This window comes from Canis lupus, chromosome 6, assembly GCF_003254725.2.
Source record: "Canis lupus dingo isolate Sandy chromosome 6, ASM325472v2, whole genome shotgun sequence".
NCBI classification, from domain to species: Eukaryota; Metazoa; Chordata; class Mammalia; order Carnivora; family Canidae; genus Canis; species Canis lupus.
Window position 1 is genome coordinate 55,873,252 of NC_064248.1, and position 17,967 is coordinate 55,891,218.

Genomic DNA, 17,967 nt, shown 5'->3' on the forward strand with positions numbered 1-17,967 from the left:
GAAGAGCAAATTAAACTCAGAATAAATAGAAAGGAAATAGTGAAGAAAAGATAGAAATTAATAAAATAGATAACAGGGATCCCTGGGTGGCACAGTGGTTTGGCGCCTGCCTTTGGCCCAGAGCGTGATCCTGGAGACCCAGGATCGAATCCCATGTCGGGCTCCCGGTGCATGGAGCCTGCTTCTCCCTCTGCCTGTGTCTCTGCCTCTCTCTCTCTCTCTGTGACTATCATAAAAATTAAAAAAAAAAAAAAAAAGATAACAGAGAAAAAATCAATGAATCACCAAAAGCTGATTCTTTAAGACAATCAATAAAATTTATAAATTAATAAATTTCTAGCCAGATTGGTCAAGAAAAAAAGAGAATATGCAAATTACCAATAGCAAATTTATCAGTATCAAGTGATATTACTAATTCTATAGCTATTAAGAAGGTAATAAGGGAATATTATGAATAACATTGTACCTATAATTTCAACAGCTTAGATGAAATAGACAAATTCCTTGAAGAACACAGACTACTAAAATTTACTCAATTACTAAATTTACTCTTTTAAAAAATCGAATTTGTAGTTCAAACCTTTCTACAAAGAAAACTCCAGGCCCAAATTGCTTCACTGGCACATTATAACTAATATAGGAAAGAAAGAAAGAATACCAATTCTGCATAAACTCTCTCAGAAAATTGAAAAGTAGAGAGTTTCCCCCAACTCATTATATAAGGCTAGTATTATTATCCTGATACCAAAACTAGACAGACATTACAAGAAAAGAAAACTTCAGGGGATCCCTGGGTGGCGCAGTGGTTTGGCGCCTGCCTTTGGCCCAGGGCGCGATCCTGGAGACCCGGGATCGAATCCCACATCAGGCTTCCGGTGCATGGAGCCTGCTTCTCCCTCTGCCTATGTCTCTGCCTCTCTCTCTCTCTCTCTCTCTGTGACTATCATAAATAAATAATAATAAAAAAAAATAAGGATCTTTAAAAAAAAAAAAAGAAAAGAAAACTTCAGACCACTGTCCCCTGTGAACATAGTGCAAAAATTCTAAAAATACTTTTACCAAGTCAAATCCAACAATATATAAATGGGATAATAGAGTATAGCTAAATTGGATTCATCCCAGGAATGCAAGGGTGGTTTAACATTTGAAAAATCAATCAATGTATTTATCAAATTAATGAACAGAAAAAGAAAAGCTATAAGATTACTTCAATATGTGGAGGAAAAAAATTGAACAAAATCTAGCCTCCATTTCCAATAAAACTCTCAGCAAACTAAGATTAGATGAGAACTTCCTCAACCTGATAACAGCTTACATCAAAAACCTGTAGGGACACCTGGGTGCTACAGTCGGTTAACTGCCTGGCTCTTGGTTTTGGCTCAGGTCATGATCTTAGGGCTGTAAATTCAAGCCCTGTGTCAGGCTTTGGGCAGAGTCTGCTTGGGATTATCTTTCCCTCTCCCTCTGCCCCTCCTGCTCATTCTGTCTCTGTCTCTGTCTCTCAAATAAATAAATCTTTAAAACAAAACAAACCTATAGCTAATATCAAACTTAGGGTTAAATATAGAGTGTTTCCCCCTAACATTAGAAACAAGCCAATGATTTTCATTCTCACCACTTCTATTTAACATTGTATTAGAGGTTCTAGCCAGAGCAATAGGTCAAAGGAGAAATAAAACACATCCAGATCAAAAAGAGTATCTTTATTCACAGGTGAAATAATTACCTATGTATAAAATCTGTTAGAATCTCCAAAAATCTACTAGAATAAATGAGTTTAGTAAGGTCTCAGCATACAATATTAATCTACAAAAATCTACTTTACTCTTCCATGTTTCCAACAAACAACTAGAATCTAGATTTTTATTTTTATTTGTTTATTTTTAGAATCTAAATTTTTAAATGACATTTATAATAGTATCAAAAATATGAAATACTTTGGCAAATAAGCACATGGAAAGATGCCCAATATTGCTAGTCATTAGGAAAATGCAAATTAAAAACCACAATGAGATACACTATACAGACACTATAATAAAAAAAACAGACAATATGGAGTATTGGCAATGATGTGGAGAAACTGAAACTTCATACTCTGCCGATGGAACTATAAAATAATATCATAAGTTTGGAAGTCTTTTAAAAAGTTAAATATATACTATTACATGACCCAGCCAAACTCCTAGGTATTTACCCAAGAGGAAAGTCAACATATGCTTACACAAATACTTGTACATGAGTGTTCATAGAAGATTTATTTGTAATAGCCAAAAATTGGAAGTAACCCAAATGTCTGTTAATGGGTGAGTGGATAAACAAATTGTGGTATAGCCATATAACGGTGTACTACTCAGAATAGAATACAATGAACTACTGATACATCAGCATGAATGAATCTCAAAATAATTACTGTAAGTAAAAGAATTCAGACCAAAATAAAATTTTAAAAAGCAAAATGAGTACATACTGTATTTTTAAAACTCTAGACAACACAAACTGATCTATGGTGACAGAGTATAGATTGGTGGTTACCTGGTTAGAGAGTGTCAAGGGAGGGGAACAGGGGTATATGAAAACTTGTTTAGGTGATGAATACTTTCCCTATCTTGACTACGGTGGTTGCTGCATAGGTGTATATATATATCAAAACTTACCAAATTGTACACTTCAAGTATACGCAGTTTACTCTATATCAATTATACCTCATAAAGGTATTTAAAAATTGTGAAAGTGATAGTTTAGTAAGACTTGAAGGAAGTGAGGACATTAGTCTTATGGATAGCTAATGTGAAGTTTTTAAAAATTAACAACCAGATCTTTGCAGTGGACATTTATTTTTTTCTTTTCCCCCAGCAATATTCCCTTCCTCTGGTAAAATAGCACTTTCTTCACCAGAATTAGTTTTGGCTGAAAGTGACAACAAATGCAAAATGTTAGGAGCTAAAACAAGCTAGAGTTTTGCTTTCTCTTTTCATAAATTTGGACAGCTCAGAGCTGGTATGTTTCCATTATCACCAGGGACCCAGATTCCTTCTCCTTCTAATTTGTCGCTACAGCTTCCATTTCATGATCCTAGCTATTCTAGGTCCAACTAAAACATTTCCATTCCAGGTAGCAAGAAGGAAGAAAGAAGCATGCCCCTTCTATTAAGAACTCTTCCTAGAAGTTGCATATACTCTTCTACTTAGATTCCACTGGCTAGAACTTAGTTGCACACAATGGGGAGAACTAAGAAATACTGTCTTCATTCTGAGCTGCCATGTGCCCAGATAAAAGTCAGAGATAAAAGGAGAACAAGGATATTGAGAGACATCTAAATAGTCCTTGCCATATCCACTTATTTTTTGGAAATTTCTACTGCTCTCTTACAAAGCATGTGTTTAGTGAGGGCTACCGGTCATTTTAACATCTTATTGGTCACAGAGATGGATGGGCACATGATCTCAGCTGGGCCAATGAATGTGACAAATATGGAAGATCGGAACTTGAGAGCACCTGGCAGTTATGGGACCATCCTCAGGAAAGCCAATATGCAAAGGGCAGTGAAGACCAAAAGAAGGGTTCTGAAGGTGTCCAAATCACTGCTGCAGCCACATTTGAGGCCCCCTTGGCTACATTGCTCACCCCTCATTTATGTTATCTAAGACAATGTACCTTCTGCAACATAACTGTTAACCAAAGAGAACCCTAAGGAACCAATTTAGCCTTTAAGAAGCCTTCTAAGGGGTCAGTTTCACTCAAGAATAAGCACTATCTTTGAAGTAATTCACATAAGAAATATAAATGATTAGAAAACATATAAAAAGATGCACACTCTCACTTCTAACTAGGGAAATAATTATTAAAGCAAAAGGAATATACCTTTTTCATTTGCTTAGCAGATTGGCAGTTTCAATAGTTCCTCAATATCTGAGCAAATATATTTTAATATACAATTGTGAGAGTATAAATTGATACATTTGTGAAGAAAATTTTCCACTAACAACCACCATTTAAAATGCATGTATCCTGGGGTGCCTGGGTGGCTCAGTTGGTTAAGCGTCTGCCTTCCACTCAGGTCATGATCCCGGATCCTGGAATAGGGCCTTGTGTTGGGCTCCTTGCCCAGTGGGAAATCTGTTTCTCCCCCTCACTCTCCCCACTTGTGCTTTCTCACTCATTCTCTCTCTCTCTCTCTCTCTAATAAATAAATAAAACTAAAATATAAAATAAAATAAGATGCATGTATCATTTGACCAGAAATTTCATTTTCAGGAAATGGCATGCCAGGAAACTAAGCATAAGAATATTTATTAAAGTGTTATTTCAACAAGTGAAAATTGGAGTCAAAGTAAATTATTTTTTTAAGATTTTATTTATTTATTTATTTATTTATTCATTCATTCATTCATTCATTCATTCATTCATTTATTTGAGAGAGAGAGCTGTGCAGGGGTAGAGGCAGAGGGAAAGGAATAGAGAGAATCTTAAGCTGATTCCACACTAAGTAAGCATCAAGCCTGACTGGGGCTTGAGCTCATGATCCTGAGATCATGATCTGAACTGAAATCAGGAGTCAGGGCCTTAACCAACTAAGCCACCCAGGCACCCCTAAAATGTTTATTTTTTTCCCCTAAAATGTTTATTAATTGGAAAAGTTTCAATACATTATGGTACATTCATGTCATGGTATATTTTATTTTATTTTATTTTATTTTATTTTAAGATTTTATTTATTTATTCATGAGAAACACAGATAGAGAGGAGAGGGAGAGAGGCAGAGACATAGGCAGAGGGAGAATCAGGCTCCAAGTGGGGAGCCCGACGTGGGACTTGATCCGGGGTCTCCAGGATCATGCCTTGGGCTGAAGGTGGCGCTAAACTGCTGAGCCACCCGGGCTGCCCTGATGGAATATTTTATTTTATTTTATTTTATTTATTTTTTCTGATGTATATTTTATTTTTTGTCTTATTTTTTTGTTTTTTATTTTTTATTTTTTTATTTTAAAAAAATTTTTGATGGTGTATTTTAAAACAATTTTATAACAAGGCTGTTATGGCCTTAAAAAATATATATATATATACATATATATATACAACTATTATAAAGAATAGGATGAATTTAGGTGGTAGCATATAGGTGAGACACTTAAATAAAAAGAGCAAATTACAGTATGTAAAATATCTCATTTATTTAAAAAATATACTTGTACAGAGTCTTTCAAAATTTGGGATTATCTCTCTGACTAGGACCTTATATTCCTTTTTTTTTTTTTTTTTTTTGAGAGTGAGAATGAGAGAGTGCGTGCATGAACTAGGGGAAGGGGTAGAGGGAGAGGAAGATTCCCTGCTGGGCAAGGAGCCACATGTGGAACTAGATTCCAGAACCTTAGATCCCAGGACCCTGAGATCATGACCTGAGCCGAAGGCAGAAGCTTAACCCACTGAGCCACCCAGGTGCCCTCTATTTTCATTTAAAAAAAAAAAAAAAAATCACAATGAGACAAAAATCAAAGGATACTGAGAGTTGTAAAAAAGGTTTTGTTTTGTTTTATTCTGCAAATGAGAAGTAGTGTGTGTGTCTGTCTGTGTACATGTGTATGATGTTTTGTAATTTGACCAGGCAACAGCCTGATAACAGCCATACTATCCTTGCCCATCTGCCTAAAGGTGAACTTGCTTAATGATCTGAAAGGGACTGCCCCAGAGTGAGTTCTGCTCACTAGCCAATGAGGATCAACAACAGGAGGGATGTCCTCTTCCCCTGCCAGACCTCTGCCAAACCAAGCAAGTAAATGTTCCAAAACAGGAAGATGTTCTGATGACTTCTATTAATTTCCTCAGGGCAGAAGTTGTGAATCCATGGTGATGGCGAGTCTGGCCTCTTACTTGAGACCCTAAGTGACTGACAGGTTTCTCCTCAGTCTTTTGTAGAAACATAAAAAACAAGCATTGTTTTTTTTTTTTTATACTTTTATACTAAGAAGCTTAAAGCAGGGTTTTCATGAGTGCATCATAAATTTTCCTTTATTGCAGATATGAGTCTTATCTTTTTGGAAAGACCACAGAGATCTTGGAGTGTCTTGCTTAAGAATAAGAGATAACAGTTATAGCCTGTTCATCTTACCTGCTTTCTCCATGAAAAAAAAAGGAGAGAGAATCATCATATAACACTGTTAGGGACATCAGAATACCCTCTAGTTCCCCTGGGGACTTTTCTTAAGATTGTACATAGACAAAGTTCTGGAAGGAGACACAAGAAAGCCTCCATGGTTACCCAGGGGTAGGGAGAATAGAGAGGATGACGGTAGGAATGCTTTCTGTGTCTTTTGAATATTTCACAAGTGCCTATACTTTCATAATTAAAGTTTTTTTTCCTGATGTGAATTAATGCTGTATGCCTGTTGGATGTGTGCTTTGAAATGGACCCAAAATAAAATCTGAGAAAAATCTTGGTCCTGCATTTTCTAGTATACCTCCATGCAAAAGTTTGGTGGCTTTCTATTTTGGCATACTGGTTAGAGGTTTTCCTTTCATAAAAGGTATCAATTCTATGTTGATTATGTTTAATTACACCATGGAACTTCTATACTTCAGAGTCTTCTCAGAAAATATAACCTTGAATTGCTTGGTGTTGAATTATTCACAAAAGTTTAGTTGTAAAAATCATGTTCAGGGAGTTTGGCCTAATGGAAATGGACCCCTTCTCTAGATGTTCTAAATTTTGCAGATTTGGAGGTAGATTCTTTGAGAGATTTCTTGGCCTACATTGTCTCAACACCCCTTACCCTCACGACATGGCCTTTTTCTGACCTACATTTTGTCATTTTGCCTTGAGCGAACAGAGAGGTGTTTTAAGAAACAACTACAACTATCATTACATAAACTGTAGGATTGTTATTGTGAACATTGTCTAGACATCACAACAATATAGAAAAAGCTGTGTTTCTTCCTGAGCATCTAGTCTTCTTTTTATCTTATGCTATTCACACTGTAAATCTTATAGTACCTTTGTTTTCCCTTGGCCACTAGGAAACACTAAGCCAAATTTGTGTGTTTTTCAGCACCTATATGGAAGTTCAGAGATGAATTTTAGTACCTGGATATTATATATTATACTATATTATATATTATATTACTTTAATTTTAAACTCTAGATATTATATTTTTCTACCTCTTAACTTTTCCTTTGATCCCTTTCCTCATTTATGTTAGTATATTTTTGTTATATTTTATGTATTTCTATAAAAAATTCTAAAGCTCCTCCCCCTCCTTTTTTTTTTTTTTTTTGAATAAAGGTTGAGGGATCCACTTTCACTTTGGAGCATGTAATTTGCTAAACCTCTCGTGATTCAAACCAGGATTCCAAAGTCTTCTATAAGGTTTCTGGTTATACCATCTTAATGCCAGTGTCCTCAACATTAACATCAGACCCTGTTGTCACAATTCTAGAGTAATCAGGAGTGTTGCAGACCCCTCCCTATGAAGTCAATATTGTCTAGATCAAGCTATTGTGTTTTGGTTAGTGGAAAAAAAAAGTCATAAGACTTGAGCTCCAGACTCAGCTAATTTATTCATTTATCTAAAAATTTATTACTAGTTTACTACATCCCAGGCATGCAGTTAAGTTCTGTAGATACAATGGTAAGCAAAAAACAGACATGCCCTCAAAGAACTTATAATCTAGAAGTGAAAAAAGACACTAATCATATTAATCCCACCTGTAATGTAATTACAGATCATGAACAGGTTTGGGGAGCATGTGATGTGGGATCAGAACTTGTCTTGGGAGTCTGGAAAGACTTGTTTGACTTGGTATCTGCAAGACAACTAGGAGTTTGGGAAGAAGATAAGGAGAGGCAAGAAGCATTTGGGGAAGTGAAAACAGAATGTGCATAAGCCATGTAGCAGGAGAGAGCACAGTGGAATGGAGGAACTGAAAGAAGAACCCTGTGGTTAAATGCAAACATATGTGGGACAGTAGTGTGAGCTGAGGCCTATGGCAGTATGCAAGTGTAGCCTACCAAACCGCTGAACCGTTTTAAATAATGACTAACTGTGTAAGCTATGATAAATGATCCAACTTTTCTACACCTGTTTTCTTGGCTGTAGAACACTGATCCTTAAGTGCATGGTGATGCTAAGCTACCTACCAAGCTACGGTTAAAGTTACGGGGGGATTTAAAGCTAAACTTTCTCTAGGGGCCAACATACTGGAAATTTCCATTTATCCAAGAGAAGAGCCATCTATTTTTTTAAAGGCCCTTGGGGAGTTTTTTTTGTTTTTTGTCTTTTAATCAAATTATACACTGTGAAAGAACAGTATCACATGTAAATAGGCTTGTGATGGATAGCCGAGAGAACAGTATACGTCCCACCCCCTCTTCAGGTACCAAAACTTAACAGTTTTGTTAATGTTCACAGAAAACTTACAATATGCAAGACACTTTCAGCTATCTTATTTTGTTTAATCTACACAAGAAGCCTATGGCTTAAGTATCATTTTTAATCTTTCAGAGATGAGAACACTAGTGACCAGAGAGATTAGGTAACGTATTCAAAAACATAGAGCTAGAAAATTATAGAGCTGGAATTCAAACTCAGTCTGATCCAAACTCACAAAACTATCGCTCACCACAGGGACCTCAACAAGACTAGATCGGTTCCAGAGTTGCCTGTCAGACCTTGTTTTGACAATGAGCAGGGAAAGGAAAAACTGGATCCACTAGTTCTCATTCCATGAAGCTAATGTAAAAAAAAAAAAAAAAAAAAAATCCTATCTTCTGAGGAAATGCCCTCAACTTCTGCTATCAACCCCCCTCAGGTAAGGCATGACCAGAAAGTCAGTTATCTGTAAAAGCAGTTCCTCTGTCCCTTATCTGCTGGGCATTCCAAGACCCCAGTGGATACCACAGATAGTACCAAATCCTATATATACTATGTTTTTCCTATGCACATCCACCTATAATAAAGTTTAATATATCAGTGAGGCACAGTAAGATATTAACAACAATAATAAAATAGAACAATTATAACAATATATTGTAAAAAAAAGTTATATGTATGTGGTCTCTCTCTCTCAAAGTATCTTATTGTGCTATACTCACCCTACTTATGATGTTGTGAAATAATCAAATGTCTGTGTGATGAGATGAAGTAAGATGAATAATACAGGCACGGTGATGTAGTATTAGGCTACTATTAATCTTCTGAGAATATGTCAGAAGAAAGATCGTTTCTGGACTGTGGCTGACCGTGGGTAACTGAAACTGTGGGAAGCGAAACCACAAATGAGGGGGGATGGTCCCCCAGCTTAAAAGAAGGAAATGAAATAGATAAACCCTTCTGCCAATAAAGATAAAAGATTCTGTTTCCCCAATTGGCCCTGACAGGGAGTGGGTTCTGCAAGACCCGTACTTTATGAAGAGAAGGGAAATGTCACCAGACTTTCATATCTGTAGAACTTGGCTAGCATTCTGTAAAGAAGGGGAATATAACGTGGTACCAGCTGTCAATGCTTCTGTTTTAATAACAAAACTACCTTTGGAACAAAGTCAGTCAGACCCACACTGGGATGGAATAGGATGTCCTAGACACGAGTTCTAACTTGGTGTAGGATTATTAAGAAGCAAGTGCTACAATCCTGCTGAGTCAATGGACAGAATCTATTTTCAGTTCTCAACTTGTCCTGAGATGCTGTAAATCTCTTGCCAAGACTTGAATCAGTACAGCATCTGTGAGAACTGATTAAGAATGCCGCATCACCTTAGGAGGAGAGCAAGAGTGCTGTGAATTCATATTTGGATAAAAGTGTCCCAAAGTGAAGAAAATTAGCCAGGTATTTAGTCAGTCAAATCTTTTATTAATAAAAGGAAAAAAAGGAGGACCTGCTCTGGTTGGCCCAATTCCATATTCCCTGAGCAACTAATTTCCTTTTTCCCTACTTCTCCTGATAGTACCAAGCTAGATACCATTTGGCCCAAGAATCAAGGTTTCCTTATAGACTTCTTTACCTAGGTATTTGGCTCTGTCATCCAGACCTCTTGTAGAGGATGTACTCTTGCATTCTTTTTTTTTTTTTTTAAGATTTTATGTATTTATTTGACAGGCGGAGGAGAGAGCACAAGCAGGGGGAGGGGCAGAGGGAGAAGCAGGCTCCCTGCTGATCATGGAGCTCAGTGCTTGGGTGGGGGTGGGGGGCTCAATCCTAGAGCCCTGGGACCATGACCTAAGCCAAAGGCAGAGGCTTAACCAACTAAGTCACCCAGGCTCTCCTGCTTTTGCATCCTGGGTTCCTATCTGCCTGGCTTTTGGCATTCCTGGTCTCTTAAAGCATTCTTTTGGAATTTCTGGTCAATTTGATGTCCTTGCCTGATTTCTGGCACACTCTGATTTCTGCCTGTCTTTGGTTCTTGTGTACTGATATGTCTTGTCCTTTGGTTTCTGAGTACTTTTCAACTTGTGTTTTTCCATGCCTGCTCACCCACTGCCTAGCAGATAGCCGCCTCCAACTTCCCTTACCTGTTTGATTTTTTTAACCCATTTTTGCAAAGCACCACCATTGTTCACAATCCAGAACTGACATTTTTAGAGCTTTAGGTGGAGCAATCAAGAGGAAATACCCTTTTGGAAAAAGGAAATGCAGGATTGGAATGTAGGGCTACTAGCCTCCTTTAGATCTGAATCTCAGGAAGGCAATACTAGGGAGCATAAAGTTAAAAAGATCTGAATCCAAAAAAGAGATATGTATTCCTGGTAATATAGGCAATAAAATAATAATCACCTAAGAAGAACTTAAAATAAGAACCCTGAAAGATCATTAATTCTTAATAACATTCTATTTTTCATATCAAGAAGATTTTGTTCCTTTGAACTACTTTTAGCCTATTACCAAATGTTGAATATGTGAATTTAGAATTTTTTAATGGGTAAATATCTTAACATCCACAAACACTTATGCTAATGTAGTTTTAGGGTACCAAATTTGAAGCTAGTATTTAATTTCAAATCTAATTGAATTGTGCTATTTTCATAGGAATACACAGGCTCCTTTTGAAAAGTTTAATTTTAGGTTGTAGGAATCTAAAGAGTTAGCTCTTAAGGTACATATGCCGCATGCCATTCCGTTTCATCGATATATTTTTCTTATAAACAAAGGGGCAACTCACTCTTGTTCCCTCAAAAATTATAAGTTATGTGACTCTAGAATGTTACATTTGGAATTTTCCTTAGAATCAGAAAAACAAATTCAGTCATTTCTATGTTTTCCAGAATAGCATAACCTTTGTTTTATTTTAAAGTGAACCAAGCAAAGCAGCAGAAATATGTAGGGACTCAGAGAGCCCGTGATATAATTCTGGCTGTGCACCTTTATAGCATGACCTTGGGCAAATTACTCAACATCTCCTTACCTGAGAAAGATTGTTAACCAATTCTGGCCCCACGGTCTATGACTTAGGGTCAAGTCATCCTTGTACTTGTTTTACCCTGACAATATGCTAGACTTTAGCTCTCTTCATGTGTCCCTACTCTTATAATTAAGCCTCTGCTATGGTTTCTGTTCCACAATTTATCTTCCAGTTGCCTACCCAGCATAGTTATTATTTTTAGGTTGCAGCCCTGCCCTGTACACAGGTTATAGAACCTGGCAGTATTTGGACAAATCTTCCAGTGACCCCCTCCAGTCTTCTGGTCTGAATCCCAGAGAACTATGTCCCTCTGAGTTGTTTGATTTTGTGTCAACTTAACTCTGTGTCAACTTGGCTGTGTATTCAACTGCTGCCTCAGGCCATCCACTGACAACTGCTTTTATGAACTATGGCCTGATATCTTGAAATATTTTGAACACTTGCTAACATGTCAGTATCCCCAAGTTCCAATCCTCAAGTTCCAATCCATATCCCAGTGAATATGTTCAAGACTGGTTCTTTTCCCTTCTCTGGTACTACTGGGCCATATAAAGCCTACTCCCAAGATGCCAGATATGTGGTTCTATAAGGTATAATCCTATAGCTTCAAGAAATTGTTAAACTGTGTTCATTATAATCTGTTTAATAAGACAGGGACAAAAGTGACATAGTTCAAAAGATCTCTATTAATGTAACAGTGGTCAAAACTTTTACAGGAGTTGTACTTAAGGGACTAGTTTTGTTTACTTTTTTTACTTTTAAAGATTTCATTTATTTTTTCATGAGAGACACACAGAGAGGCAGAGACACAGGCAAAGGGAAAAGCAGGCTGCCTATGGGGACCCTGATATGGAACTCGATCCCAGGACCCCAGGATCACGACCTGAGCCAAAGGCAGATGCTCAACCACTAAGCCACCCAGGTGCCCCTAGTTTTGTTTACTAAGAAAATTAATTTGTGGGGTGCCTGGGTGATTCAATCGGTTAAGCAGTTGACTCTTGATTTCAGCTCAGGTCATGATCTCAAGGTTGCAGGATGGAGCCCCCTGCGTGGGACTTTCTGTGCTCAGCAGGGAGACTGCTTGAGATTCTCTCTCTCCCTCTTCTTCCCCTTCTGCCCCTCCCCCCTAAAATAAATAAATAAATCTTAAAAAAACAAAGAACATTAATTTGTGTGGAAAAACTCATTCCCCTAAAACTCAGAAATGGGTTTTTACCTAAAGCTTTTGAGGAAGGATTGTTGAAGATGTTTGTGTTCCATGAATTTGTTCAATAATAAATGTCACAGGAATGGCTGTGTATTTACCTATTTACCCAGTCATGCTTTTGAAGTGAAAAACTCCTTCTATTGGTTTTTTTTTTTTTTTTTTCACTTAAAAAAAAAGGTGATTGCACGTGGTTTTCCAGCATGGCATTTTAGGCATCTATGTGTGTGTGTAGCACTTAGTCTGTGTGAGGTATTATGCTAAGAACTTTATAACATATTGTCTAATTTAATTGTCACATAGGTTTATTAACCTACTACTAAAGATGAAATTGAAGCATGGAGATTTTAGGTAACTTGCCAAAGGAGGTCATACAGTGAGAAAGTGACAGAACCAGTCAAACAGAATCTCCAGATAGCCCCTAATCACTACATGGAAACAAGAAACACTAAAGAAAACGAGGAGAAAACAAAATTGGGAAAAGAAGGAATATACTTCACAAGAAGTATGAACACTTACTACATTTTCTGAATTGGTTGGTTCTGACTGGATTTTACTAGGGGTAATCAGCGAGGAAACATCTGGGTCTCCTAAGATCTTTGCTGTCATCTGAGAGAATTGGATGTTTCCTGGATTTGGATGGTTATTCCTGTGCTTAAGAGAACTGGGAAATATTTAGGGCTGGTCTTCAGAAGGAAGATAACACTACAAATCACCCTAATAAACAGTGCTCTGGAACTGTGCTAACAGGTCAACTCTCGCTGCATTAAGTCTCTATGCAATTTTCCCCTTCTGTAGAGAGCATGGCATATCCTGGCATAACCTTATGCACAAAATAGGGAAACCAGATTGTGGAATGGTATTTGAATGTTAGGACATTGACAGTTATTCTAAAGGAGACCCTGAGACTATAGCCAGAGGCTGAAAATATTCCCAGTCTCAGGACAAGTTGATACCCTGCTGAAGACCACAACCCACCATAACAAAATAAACCCTTCAATAACTTCCATGTGACGAGTTTTGTTTTTCCTTCCAGCAGCTTCTTAAAGAATAGTTGTTTTCATGATTAATTCAAAGGTGTTCTAAGAAATGCCACCATCGCAGGCGTGTGACAAGTTTTGTATGATGATTTCTGACTTGCTTGCTATAGTCATTGTGAATTCTCAATAGAAGTCTTTTAGTGCCATGTTTTCATTGGGGGAATTTCAATTTCCAGAATCATAGTGTTATGCCTCAAGTCAGACAAAATCCTAGCACCAAATTATAAGCTGTTCCTTTTCTTGAGGAACTATTCCAAAAAACCCACAATATTTCTTCAGGGAATGTATCAATAAGAATAAGAAATGGAACATAGATTGTCATTTATGATTCTGTTTCAGATTTTGAATGTTGCTCTTAAGTTAAAAACATCTTTAAAACATATTCTGTTTTTACATTTTTTTGTCCTCTTGGCAGCCTCATTTATTCATTCATTCTTTTAGCAAATATTTACAGATTACCATCTGTATGCCAGGTGCTGTGCTAGGTATTAAGAACACAACAATGAACCAGAATTTGCTGTCAAATTCTAATCATTCCATTAAATTAATATTAATATTAATATTAAAAAACAGAAACACAAAATGCCTGCCCTACTTCATATTAAATTTCTTATGTTCTACACTCCTAACATCATTTTATAATATTTTGGACACAATAGTGCTGTGATATCAATGGAAAATTAAAGAATCATTGTATTTTTAAAAATCAATATCCAATTGGCCTTTTCATAGAAGATAAATGAGTGCCTTATCTCTTGTTTCAGTTTTCTGTCTTTCCTTCCTTCTTTCTATTAAATTTTTAATTTTAATGCCCTGTCTCCCATTTTAGTCATGTTCTCCTAAGTTACAACAGACTTCATTTTTCCTGAAATGCAAATTCAGTCATCACCTTGCCTTAGCATTCTAGTGGATGGTGGTGACTGAATTTGTGCCCCAGGAAACAGTGTAAATAAATACACTATTTATCTATTCTGTTCTCTGAGGAATTTCACATAAAACAAGCGTTCTTTTTAATTTTTATTTTTAAAAAAGATTTTATTTATTTATTTGAAGAGAGAGAGAAAACACGAGTTGGTGGAACTGCAAAGAGAGAGGGAAAAGCAGGCTCTCCACTGAGCAGGGAGCCCAATGCGGGGCTGGATCCCAAGACCCTGAGATCATGAGGGCTGTAAGGCAGACCCTTAACTAGCTACCCCGGCCCCCCAGGGGTTCTCTTTTAATTGAATCACTAATTCAGAACCTCATCTCCTCCCTTCTATTTTCTCCACTAGTTCCTTTCCTGCTTTCCCTTCGGAAGCTTCAAAGAAACTCCTGATTGTGTCTACTTTTCCAAATCACTCACAAGGAGGTTAATTCAGAGGTCATAAAGTCAGATGCCTGTAGGGACCAGCCTGGAAAGAGAAATAAGTGCTGGAGGCTGAGGCAGAAGAGTTAAGGAGTTAGGGGGGACTCCAGCAAACTGTAGAGTGCAGGCCCAGAAAAGAGGAGGATGCTGTACTCAGTGTCAACTCATTGTTGGGTGAATGGAACACTGGGTTAGCTGATCATCCCATTTTCAAAAGAGTTAGAAATCTGGATCTTTATGTAAAATGTCCCAATCTATAAATGTTGAACCACTCAAAGGAAACATGCCTGCCCACGACTGCCATTTGCAATCTTGGCTCTTATTGGTGTTGAATTTGAAAAACTAAAAGCACCAGAGGTTTTTGAAATGTCCTTGAAGAATATGAGTTGAATTTGTGACCCAACTCTTACACTCAAGGGAAAAGGAAAAGGAAAAGTTCTTATCAAGGGTGTGATTGGATATTGGTCTAATTAGTACATTTTCATTAATCTAATCAGTGCATTGCCATTTTACAGTTTTAAAAAATGTAATAAAGCAATCCATCTTTTATGTAAGAAAAGGAAAGGTGAGATACATATTTAACTTAAAAAACATATTCAGTTTTGTTTTTATTTATATGAAGGAACACTGGCACTGAAAGATACATTAAAAATTAATGAGTGATTATCTTTGTAGGGTAGGGATAAGGTAGAGAGGCATGAGTGTGGGAATAAGACTTTTCAATCTACACTTTTATTTAGTTTTTATTTTTGAAACAAGTGAGAATATTATATATTCAAAAATCAAATTTTTAAAAATGAAAATAAATGGCATTAACATGCCAAATTACTTTTTATTGCAGGCAAGCATGACAGATGACAGGTTGAAAAAGAAATTAGAATGCATAAAAATAGATAACAGGACAAAATTATTTAAGGTAAATGTAATTATAAACGCTAAAGAAGAAGCAAAAGGAATAATGTTTCAATGAGGATAGCTAAAGACATTTTTTAATTTACTCTTTAAATGATATCAAACTGCTGTGGTATTTATAGCCCACTGAACATACTTAAGACTTATTTTTTTTTAAAGATTTTATTCATTTATTCATGAGACACACACACACACACACACACACAGAGGCAGAAACAAAGGCAGAGGGAAAAGCAGGCTCCATGCAAGGAGTCTGACGCAGGACTCGATCCCGGATCTCCAGGATCATGCCCTGGGCCAAAGGCAGGCGCCAAACTGCTGAGCCACCCAGGGATCCCCAAGGCTTATTTTTTAAAGATTTTATTTATTTATTTATTTATTTATTTATTTATTTATTTATTTATTTATTCATTCATTCATAAGAGACACAGAGAAAGGCAGAGACACAGGCAGAGGAAGAAGCAGGCTCCATGCAGGGAGCCCGACGTGGGACATGGGACTCGATCCCGGTCTCCAGGATCATGACCTGGACCAAAGGTGGCGCTAAACTGCTGAGCCACTGGGGCTGCCCCCCAAGACTTTTTTTTTAAATGCCAATATTTACAACGTAATATTGAAATGCTTCCTTTACAGTTGTTTTATTTTATGATAAAAATTTTGGACCTCGATATAAAAATGAGAAGGGGATAGATGTATTTTTCAAAATTCTTTTGTGAGTGTATAACCAAAAACGTTCAAAGACTGCTGATCTTTATGTTCCTATACAGTTGACTCTTGAGTTACATGGGGACTAGGGATGTCAACGCCCCAGCATGTAGTTGAAAATCTGCATAATTTTGACTCTCCAAAAACTCAATAGCCTACTATTGACTGGAAGCCTTACCTATAACATAAATAATGATTAACACATATTTTGTATATGTATTATATGCTATATTCTTACAATAAGCTAGAGAAAAACAAGTGTTACTAAGAAAATCATAAGGAAGAGAAAATACATTTAAAGTACTGTAGAACATCTGCATATAAGAGATCTGCAAAGTTCAAACTTATGCTGTTCAAGGGTCACTTCTACCTGAATTACTGGAGTTGTTCCTTGGTCCATGGAAGGCCAAAGTTAACATTACACGATGACAAATTAGCACCTCTGGACAGAATCATATGGATTAGTTTTGGATTAGTTAGCATTTACTCAGAAAACCAGAAAACCTTTAAGTTCTATAAGGATGAACACCAGGTAAACAGGTAAATTTATAAGGTAAGTCCAATATGCAAGCTCAAGAATTTGCAGGGCTAACATGGTAAGAGTACAAAGGAGGTGTACTCTACCAAGTTAAGAGGTAGAAAGTTTCTTACTCAAATTTGCTATAGGCCAATCTGCTTGGGCCCATCTTGGGACACATACAGGTGGATTTAAAACCAAAAGTACAAGTCTAAAATTAAAAAAAAAAAACAAAAAACAAAAGTACAAGCCTAGTTGTATGAGGGCTCATCAAACCCACCTATAATGAGGCTCACAGTGTGGACCTTGGGAAATTGCTCTAGCCCCACGTTTCTCTTTCAGGTTCTTGGAACATATGATGACAAGGAAAATAACCCAAGTTTGAAATGAAAATGATCTAAACTGGGGCACCTGAGTGGCTCAGTGATTGAGCATCTGCCTTCGGCTCGGGATGTAATTCTGGGGTCCGGGTTTGAGTCCCACACTGGGCTCCTTGCAGGGCCCTCTGCCTATGTTCCTGCCTCTCTCTGTTGTGTCTCTCATGAATGAATAAATAAAATTAAAAAAAAAGAAAATGATCTAAACTAATTTTTTCTTTCCAAATAAGAAAATATTAACTAACTTAAGCTTTGTTGACTCTAAATAAAAGCTGAGTAATTGTTTCTTCTCATTTGGTTGAACCTTTGTCCTTGTTATTCCTGTTTATTATATCTCTTACCAGGGAAAATTGAAGACTCCCAGGTCACCTTTCATCTATCACCCACTGGCCCAGTCAAAGCTCTTCATATGACCTGTTTTGAATCCTTTTCTGGCCACTTCTCAGATTCTGAGACTATTCCACTGTGTCCTCTGGAATT

General features: G+C 36.9%; 1 long non-coding RNA gene and 1 other non-coding gene across 2 annotated transcripts in view; both read right to left on the bottom strand.

Annotated features, from left to right (window-relative positions):
- Positions 1 to 17,967, bottom strand: part of LOC112679109 (uncharacterized) — a 56,555-nt gene that overhangs the window by 25,751 nt on the left and 12,837 nt on the right. The gene's annotated exons all lie outside the window — the stretch shown is intronic.
- On the bottom strand, positions 13,630 to 13,695 carry LOC112641095 (small nucleolar RNA SNORD58). Its single transcript, XR_003124496.1, has one exon. It is a non-coding gene; the product is annotated as a small nucleolar RNA SNORD58 (small nucleolar RNA).